Source organism: Camelus dromedarius, chromosome 16 (genome assembly GCF_036321535.1).
Source record: "Camelus dromedarius isolate mCamDro1 chromosome 16, mCamDro1.pat, whole genome shotgun sequence".
Lineage (NCBI taxonomy): Eukaryota > Metazoa > Chordata > Mammalia > Artiodactyla > Camelidae > Camelus > Camelus dromedarius.
In genome coordinates, this window is record NC_087451.1 from 43471047 (window position 1) to 43481508 (window position 10462).

Here is a 10462-nt window from a genome sequence, read left to right on the forward strand (position 1 = left end):
AGGGGTGCGACAGGCTGTGTTCAATGTAAAAACACATGGCCCTGATGAGGAGGGGTTTACAGCAGAATGAGGGGATTTGGTGTTGCAAAACACCCCCTCTACATCTTTCAGGTCCCTTAGGATTAATGAAGTCACCATGGTGGTGGCAAGTTTGGGGAAGGCAGAAAGCCATCATCAGCAAAAGGGCATACGGGCCATCACCTGACAACTGGGGAAGTTAGCTAAGAAGACTGGGAAACCCATCAAGGCCACATGCACTCAGATGTGGGTAGACGTTGTAGAGGCTGGTGTAGATCAAACTAAGATAGAGGGAAAACCTAATACTTATTTACTAGAGTTATGAAAACAGTTCGGGGAGGATCAGAGGCTCACCCCCATGAAAAGGAACACCCCTGTGAAGAGCAACAAGGAGTCCCAGTGGACCTGAGTAGTACCCCTTGAGGACCATATGCTACCCCAGGAGGTACCCAGGGGAGGGGATACTTTATTTACATTTAAATAGGATGAAGGCCAAGGAACCCTTCTACAGGGGGTGGGCAGGGACCAGAGGCCCCATGTGGAGCTTGCTATCTGCTGGTCCCTGACCAATGTACAGCAGGTATTGGCCTTGATGGACACAGGGGCTGAATGCCAAAAACTCACTCATGGCAACCCAGATAAATTTCAAAGCCCGGTGTCATACGTAGATGGCTATGGGGGGAGAAGTATCTGGGAAAGCTATACAACTACCCCTTGGGATAGTGCAGTTGCTCCCTAGGAACTATAAAGCTCATGTTTCCCCAGTACCAGAATATATACTGGGCAGAGACGTGCTCCAAGGCCCATGGCTACAGACAACCACTGGTGAGTTCCGCCTGCAAGTACGGGTGGTGAAGATGGTAGAACGGGGACGCACAAAACACCCTCCAGTGCAGCTCCCTGTTCCCCGGCGGGTCACCAGTACCAAACAATACAGACTGCCAGCAGGTCATGACGAAATTATTGGCACCATTGCAGAATTGGAAAAGGTAGGTATTTTATGGCTGGCCCATAGTCCGTTAATTCTCCTGTATGGCTGGTGCTTAAACCCAGTGATTCTTGGAGAATGACTGTGGACCGCTCAAAGTTAAATGCCACAGTGCCCTCGGTGGCCGAATTGATGAATCGACTAAGTCATAAGCTGGGCCCTTACCATTTCTTGGCCAATCTGGCTAATGCTTTTTCTTCTTTGACATCACCCCTGAGAGTCAAGATCAATTTGCCTTCACCTAGGAAGGGTGACAATGGGCATTTAGGGTCCTACCTCGGGGATATTTACGTAGCCCTACATTGTATCATGGTTGGTAGCCTCCGACCTAGCCAGGTGGGAACGGCCACCTACAGTGTCCATGTACCATTATATTGATGATGTTCTTTTAACTAGTGATTCTTTTGCAGACTTGGAGAAGGCTGTGCCCCTTCTGTTGTCACACATGAAAACGTGGCTGAGCGCTAAACGAAAACAAATTGCAAGGGCCTGGATTGTCTGTCAAGTTCCTGGGGGGTGTGTGGTCGGGTAAGACTAGAGTTATTCCTGATGCGGTTACTGATAAGATATAGGTCTGTCCTACCCCAACTACAGAGAAGCAGTTACGGACCTTTCTGGGTTTGTTGCGGTACTGGAGAGCTTTTGTCTCCCACTTAGCCCAGTTGATACGGCCTTTGTATGCCCTGGTACGCAAGGGAGCCACACGGGATTGGACCCCAGAGGCAGGACGGGCCTTTCCTGATGCCAAGAGAACAATTAAGGTGGCTCAAGCCTTACATGTTTTTGATCCCGCCTGGCCCTGTGAATTGGACATGATGTCACTCCTTCAGGATTTGGTTGGGGTCTGTGGCAGCATTCAGAGCATTTGCAACAGTCCATAGGGTTTTGGTCCCAACTACAGAAGGGAGCAGAAAGCCGGTTTTCTCTCATGGAGAAACAGCTGGCTGCCATATATGCGGCATTACTGGTGACTGAGAGTATAACTGGCTTGACGCCGGTGACGGTACAGACCACCCCCCATAGTGGGTTCGGTAAGAGAGGACCTCGAGGCCCCGAGGTGGGGCAACACAAACACCTACACTGGCAAAATGGTTGGGGGGGGGCAAACTTACAGCAGCGGAGTATGTTCTCCACTAGCCCTTTACGCGCGGAGCTCCAGGAGGTCCTGAAACTGGTGACTTACGTGGATAGTATGTCCTCTGCTGAGCCCCCTTTGGAGACAGAACCAGAGGTTAGTTCCTACCAAGAAGGTAGGGACCCCGTGCCAGCAGATGCAGGATATACAGATAGTTGAAGGCAAGGGCAGCCTCCGACTTGGACAACGGTTGGCTTCCAGCCTGTGTCTGATACTATTTGGTATGATACCGGGACCGGCCACAGTAGCCAGTGGCCAGAACTATGTGCAATATGGTTGGCTGTAGCCAATGAACCATCACCCATTGCTGCCTGTACTGACAGTTGGACAGTCTATAGAGGACTGACTCTATGGATCTCTACCTGGCATTTGAATAAATGAGACGTGCATAGGCCCTTGTGGGGCCAGGCCTTGTGGCAGGACCTATGGGAGTTGGGACCAGAAGCAGGTGACTGTGTTCCACGTTACTGGACATGCACATTTGGCCTCACTGGGGGATTATGAGGCTGATACCTTGGCAAAGTCCAATGACTAGAAACTGCCCTGCGAGATAAGGCTCCCAACAGCCATGTGGCGCAATGGCTGCACTGACACCTGCTACACACAGGGCAAAAGACAATGTAGGCGGTTGTGCACGCCTCAGTCCTGCCAGTGACCTTGGCAGAGGTACACAGTGCTAAACTCGCTGGCAAGTGGATGTTATTGGCCCGCTGCCTGCCCCACTCTTAAGGCTACTGTTACGCCATCACTTGTGTAGGTACTGCCACAGGCCTGTGAGTGGCCTATCCAGCTCAACACCCAGATCAGAGGGCTGTGTTGCATGTGCTAGCACGCCTCTGCGCAGCGTATGGACGCCCTCTGGTGATTTAAAGTGACCAGGGAACTCATTTTACTGGAGCCCAAGTGCAAAGATGAGTGTGAGACATGAACACTGAATAGAAGTTTCACGTCCCTTATAACCCAAAGGCCACAGGTATTATGAAACAGAACAACGGCCCATTGAAGCAAGGACTGCAGACTAGTGCGATAATGCCAACTTTGGCAGGATGAACCAGAAGGTTATGGGATGTCCTGTGAGCACTTAATGAACGCAGCAGACAAGGTGGCCTAGCCCCAGTAGAAGCATTGTCCGTCACGCCACTGCACTTATCCAGGTCCAAGTCCAGATGAAGGATATTTTGCTGAAACCTGGATTCAGATGACAGGGTTTGTTGGGACTAACACCCTAGTTGATTGGGCGCACACTTACGTGACAATTGCTAACCAGTCAGCTTGCTGGATCTGTACTGAATTACCTGTTAGCGCCTCAAATGGGCTCCCATGGAAAAGTAAATCAGCCACTGAGGCTAATTGGACTTGGTTAAGGTTGTGAAATGACACTAACCCACAGTGGAACTTAACCAAAAAGAAAGGTATTTGCTGGGGTAAGAGAGCGTGTAAATGCTCTCAGCTCTAGATGGGATATTCAATATGGGATGGTCTCGGTAGGTTGACAGCAGATATGGTAGAACCTGTTGCACCCATCCCCCTCTGCACTGAGTTTAGACAGAAGGGCCCATGTTGAATGGACCCCGCCTGGCCTGTGCATTAATGTTACCCAAATGACGCAGAAGGAGAAATAGGGAAAGAGGAATGGCAGCTTGGCCTAGCCTGTCCCTTACAGGAGCCTTTGGGTCTGTGGGCAGAATGGCGGCCATATCTTCTCCACAGTTGGACTGGACGATGTACATGGGGGTGGCCATTTCTCCCTGCGTAGGTAATGCCTACCTTACAAACCCGCCCAAGTAATTGAAGAGTATTTAAGGCACGCCACAGAGTATGGTGTACCCTTGGTGGTATTATCCCTTAGCACCTTTTTCCCCCAAGGGGCCACCGTAGTGACAAAAGCAGAGGTCACTGCTTTAGCAGTGCACATGGCCAGGGCATTCATTGAGACCCATAAAGCCCTGGGCCTTCTTAATGATGAGGTGTAGCAATTACGAAAGCTAGTTTTACAAAATCTTATGGCACTTCGTATTTTGACAGCCTCAAAGGGCAGAGTGTGAGCTCTTCTAGGATCAGATTGCTGTGTTTATGTTCCAGATGCTCACCATATCAGCCAGGCTCTAATGGCCTTGGGAAAAGAGACAACAGCTATTGAACGCCTGACTGGAGACCCCCTACAGGAATGGTGGGGATCACTGACCTCCAAGTGGCGCTTGGTAGCAGCCATTCTGGGAGGATCTGCTTGTGTATTAGAGGCCTGCTGTTGCAGTCTCTATTGTTGCTGTGGATCATGGATGCAAGGGTCCATCCTTCTCGCCAAGGGACCTTCGCGGAAGACAACTAATGCATAGATTGTGCGGCGAGTGACCCTCAAGGGATGGAATGTAGGGGAAATGGAGTTACTCAGGCTCCCTTGCTGGACATCCAGTGCCCAGTGGCCCAGCTATGTTATCCCACATGCGCAGTACCCATGTATCATTATATAAGCATGACTTGTGCTACACAAGCACAAAGGTTAGCCCATAGGTCATAGTTGGATAGATGCTGGCTTTGTTAGCCTTGATGTATAAGGTGGAGGGGACTTGCTGCCGCCACCACCACCATTAAAGCCTCCGTATTCCTCCCTGCAATAAAGGCATGTCAGAGATAACTATGGCTCTGTGAGTGTTCTTACATCTGCCCAAATCCCGAGTGAATCTGCCAGGCCTTGAGTGCTTACAGTACAGCCTCCAACCCTAACTGTGACTTTGGGCTTGTCGCCTACACTTTCCAAGATTCATCTGGGAAATGGAGGTGACATCTACCTCACAAGGTTGTTGTGAGGTTGAAATGTGACAACGTTGGTCCTAGAACATAGTAGGGGTTTAATAAATGTGTGTGTTGTACACAACACACACACACCGCAGAGGAAATCCCTCTGCTTCTGTTTAAGTTCAAAGTAAGGGGTTCTCCTAAGAGCCACTCTAGAGAAGTTTGGTCTTGGCCTGCCTTTCTTCTGTCCCCTGAGAGACGTGGACATAGGGGACATCTCAAACAGTTCATTTTCTCCAATGCTCCCACTCTGCAGCAGGCTTACAACTGGTCTCCCCCACTTCTTTGGCCTCTTTTGTTCTCAACTCCTCTATTCTGAGTTTACCTGCTACCTAGGCTTCTGGCAAAAGTCATCTCAACCTGAGACCCAAGCATCCTGATCCCATCACCACCCCTCATTCCATTATTTCTACTAGGGATGAAAGGCAATCAGGGAAGATGGCCTTTTTAATCCTTTAGACCTTCTTGACTCCCACTCCACCTCACTTATTTCCCACATGGTCTCAGGAGCAACTTAGTCTGCTCCTGCAAGGACAGAGCTTCAACTAGATCCTGGCCAATGAGGTCAGGGCCTCAGGTGGAACACCTATGCACCCACCTGTATTCCTGCACTATGTGCTGAGTGCAGCCCCAGCCCAGGAATGGCAGAGGAATCTCAGCTCTAGCTACCTGCCCTGCTGGCCTCCTGCTAGAGCCTCACCCCACAAAAGCAGTGGCAATCAGCTCTCAGGAAGCCAAAGCCCTGAGCATGGGGGTGGGGGACAGGTTGAGGAAATCTCCACGGCCTTTTGGCCTTATATCCAGGGGAGCAGGACCCCGCCCTGCTTTTTCTAAGAACAGGTATTCCTCCCCTCCACCTCCTCCTACCTTCTGGAGCCCCAGGTCCTGCTCTCTCTCTTGTCAGGATGGCAGCTTGAGGCCCCTTGGAGCCCTACCTCAAGTCAGGAAACAGACAGGTGTCTCCTCTCTGATTCCTACTTCCTAAAGCGTCTAGGCACAAAGGAAGGGAATGTTCTTTCTTGTTCTCATTAGGCCTAAGGCTAAAACACTCCCCTCTGGCCTTCAAGGAGTGCCCAGCATCTCCTGGAAGAGGGGCCTGGGGCCAGCGTGTTTGTACCCAGTGCTTCTGCCTTGCCCAGGGAGGCCAAACTAGTTAGTTTCTCTCTAGGTTCCCAAGTGTGCTCACAAGCCTCACCCAGCAAACTCTTAAGAGAATAATGGCCACATAGAAGAGTTGGTTACCAAGGGCCAGGGCATCTCATTAAAGGCTTCATTATAAATCCTCAACTGAGATACTCATCTCACAGATTAGGGAACTGATGCTTGGTAAGGCCAGGGAAGTTGCCAAGTCATACTGCTAATTAGTGGCAGAGGTAAAATCTGACACAACTCAGGCCTTTCTGAATCCAGTTGTGCTCCTAACTACTAAGCTCCTGTGCCCCAAAGACTGGGCCACTGTCCCCCATGTAAGCCAAACACCCATCGAAGAAGTCAAGGTCACATGTGAGTAACACAGATGAGGCCCAGAATGGGAAGAGCAGCTGACCCACCACCAACCTGGGGTATTGGTCTGAGCCTGTGGTTGATCACAGACTTGAGCCACTTTGAATTAATTCAAGTGATCTGGTTCAAGCAAATTATACTGGAAAAACATGAGGAATCATTGTCAATAATCTCTGAGAAACCATTATAAACAGAAGGTTACCAGAGATTTGAACATAGTACAAGTTCCAATTTTCAAAAGTCAGATAAGTAAGTGTAAGAAGTTAACAAAGTGCAAAAGGGGCTCATTGAATATGTAGTCTCTCACCAGTGACCTAAAACATGACCACTAGGTACCCACACAAGTTCACTAAAAATAAGTTATATCCAAACTTTATTTCCTTTGGTACTTATTAGATGGCTATCACAGACAAACATCTGGATCTTATTAGTCTTTCATGATGTCCCTTTGGGTAAGATGAAAGCATAAAGACAGTACACAAAGTTGGGATGGATAACTAGTATATTGGATTATAGCACCAAGATTTTTTAAAAGCTCTTAAGAGTTTGGCTAAAAATAAGCCATGTCACTGGAGAAGACAAGATAGCTACCAGTCATCATCTACCTCTTTAGCAACTTCGGGGCCCCTCACTTAAGGGCATGAAGAGCAAGGACTAGGAAGCAGGAGACCCGAGCTCTAGCCTGTTCTGCTGCTCGGAGGACAGTTATCACATGTTGCTTCTCAAAGTAATGAGCTCCCCATCAGTGAAAGTGTCCAAGTAGGGGCAGAATGTTGAGGATGCTGTAAGAGAGGCTATTTAAACTGGGAGGCTGGACTATTCCATATAAGCTTCAAGATCACTGGCATTTCTAAGTACTAGATATCTGTGCTGAGCTTCAGAAACTGCAACTGGCCCACTCCTGGAACTAGAAGCATCTGTTAGCACACTGTTCACACACTGACTTCTGGAGTTACCTGGCTGCATAGCCTTCCCATAGCCAGTGCACGCGGATGACAGCAAGTCACTTTCACACTCATCTGAACAAGAACTCGTGTATTTGATGCGAGCATGCATCTGGAGGAGTCAAGGGTCCCCTGCTATCATCACTCCCCCTTACAAACTCTGAGCTGAGCTCCCTTCTCATTCCACAGCGCAGACCTGATAAACCTCCCATCCCACTTGTACCCGACTATCCACCTTCTGTGTCTATACTTAGGTCACTCAGTACGACTAACAGTCATACAGTGGACACCTAGTTACACCCTAACGCACAAGCAAACACCTCTAAAGGGCACTCAGTAATCTTACAGTAGTTCCCTCGCATGTTGACTGAGCCACCAGCCATGTCCTCCCTCACCCTCATCTCCCTGCCAAATCTACAAACTCACCGGCAACTATACTGTCTTCTCCTTCTTTCCTCTTTATCATGGGGGAAGGGACCCCTCCTATCAGAGGCCAAAACCTCCACTGTGGCCATGGATCTCATCCCTCACTTCTTGGCGTTCAGGACAAGGTCATAAATCCTAAATGTCTAGTTCCAGCCCGGTCCTCTCCTCTGAACTCTAAGCTCATTTATCCAGCTGCCCATTTGCCATCTTCTCTTCAGTGTTTCATGGGCAAGACAAAAATCACAAAACAGAATTCCATTTTCCCACAAACCTCTTCCTCTCCCATTGCTCACCATCCACCAAGAAGTCATTCTTAGTTCCTCTCTTTCCCTCACCACCTTGCCCTGCCATCCAGTTGGTCCTGCGATCACGTTTGTCACCACCATCTCCTGCCTGAACCACTACAACAGCCATTTCTTAATGCCAATAATCTTACTACTTCCACTGTTGCCCTACTGCCCACTGAAGCCCTACAGTGGGTACAAGGCCCTGCATGCTCTCGCTCCTGCCAGTTTCTCCATCTTGCTCACTAGGCTTCAGCCACCTATATTCTAACAGTTCCTAAACATCCCAAGCTCCTGTCAACCTCCACTTTAGCTCTTGCCGGTCCTTCTATCCAAGCTCTCTTGGCTGGCACCTCATTCTTCTGATTTCAGCTTAAATCACCTCTAAGAGCCATCCCAGAACATTCTCTATAGAGCAGTACCTGTACCTCCCTACAGTAAGCATAAGCAACTACTTTAAGCTAGGACAGACCAGAAACAAGGCCAGATCAGAAAGCCACCACTTGTTTGTCCCTCCACAGAAGACTAACTGCTGGAGTCAGCATTAGGATTAGCTGGGGGAAAGGGGAGAGAGATTAGTTGAGAAGTCAGAATTGCCTTACCCTCACCTCGTCAGTTCAGGAATTTAGTTTTCTAGTCTTTTCAACAAAATTGGAAATTACGGGAAAATGGGACAGGGAGGCCAGGTAGGAAGGCAGGCCACAATCTGATCTGCCTTGGTCCCAGCTGCCAAAATCTGCTCTGGAGAAACCAGGGGGAAAGACCTGCTTTTTTCAAGCTGGAACCAGGTAACCCTCCTTCCCAGCTCCATGTGTTTACTCTCTCATCTTTTGTCCAAACTTAACTTCAAGCTTTCCTCAAAACCCAGTCTTCCTGGACTACTTTTCATCTTGGCTCAAGCAACTTATCCAGTTATTAAGCTGAAGGTTTTCAAAATTCTACCTTTAGTCTTCTCTCGACAGCTGGGTGCTAGGGAATAATACATTATCCTTGCCTTAGAGCCTCAGAATTCCCCATTAGACCATTTAAGATAAACCTAAACAAATAACTACGATGCAAGTCATACACACCACATGACATGAGTGATGTAAACAAACTGTAGGAATCACTTTCCATTTTCATTGTCGAGAATGGCTTTACAGGTGGCTTTGAAGCAAGGTATTGTAGGATAAGACAGTGAAGATAAAACAAGATAGACTACTGAGGTTAGAAGTAATCTGAGATCATCTAGCCCCCATACCATATATAGATATTCTAAGAGTGCACTTTGTGGGCTAGAGGGCTGAGAGAACTAGCTGGCAAGTTTCTTTTGATATGGTAAAGTGTGTTGCATTTTCAGAAATGCAAGGGGCAGAAAGAAGCATGTAAAAATCTAGAGGACATGAAAGATGTCAATAATGTTTTGGGGGTGGTAAATGGACAATATTTGCCTTATTTTCTAGTTTTCTTGTGATGATCCATGTAAAGCTTTTACAATATAAAAGAACAAAACTCATTTTGAAACTTTACTACCCAGCAGCAGTCTATCACCAGTGGATGGCAGCCCAAGAGCATCCCTTTTTCATCTGCAAGGTACTCTGTGCTGTAATGTTAAACCCCTTAAGTTTAGGCAGCACATGCTGATGATTTCAAGTTTCTTAAAGCGGAATTCTCTGGAGGTACTTAAAGCAGCCTCCAGCAGTGATAGGAAAGCAAATCCACCATGTAAACAATGACCATCCTCCAACCCAGGTGACCAAGCCCAGTTCCCAAACTCTTGTCCCACCATTCATCCTGTGCACTGCAGCTTCTAGAATTATATGTTCTCATTATATATTCTCAGTATCTTCCATATCAACATGACAGTAAATTCCATCTCTGTGTATGAAGGCAAGCCCTCTACATCTTCCTTTATCAGTACGTCCTATGGGAGAACAGATTTTGACACATACATTCTTAGCTTCAAAAATGTCAAAGAGCCTTTACCCTGAATCAGTGGTTCCCAGACTGGAGCCTCTTAACTAATATTGAAATGCTTGGGCAATTAAAACAAAAACAAAAACAAAAACAAAAGTCAGCAATGAGCTGTTCAAACTTAAACAGCACAGATTCAGTATCAACTCACTATGGTGAGGGTGTTTATACCACACTGACTGGATGCTCTAACTAGCAGTAAACCCAAAGGCATGTACGTGGTAGCAAGAAGGTAATGGGGTGCTAGGGTGTAAAGGTGTGTGTGTGTGAGGAGAAAAAGAGAATGCCTCAAAATCAAGGAGACATTAGAAAACTGCCTGTACACATTCCACCACAGATGCAAGCCCTCTGCACCACACTCAACAGTTTAATGTTCTTTCAATCTGGGGGGCCATTTCTGCCACTCTCAACAGTC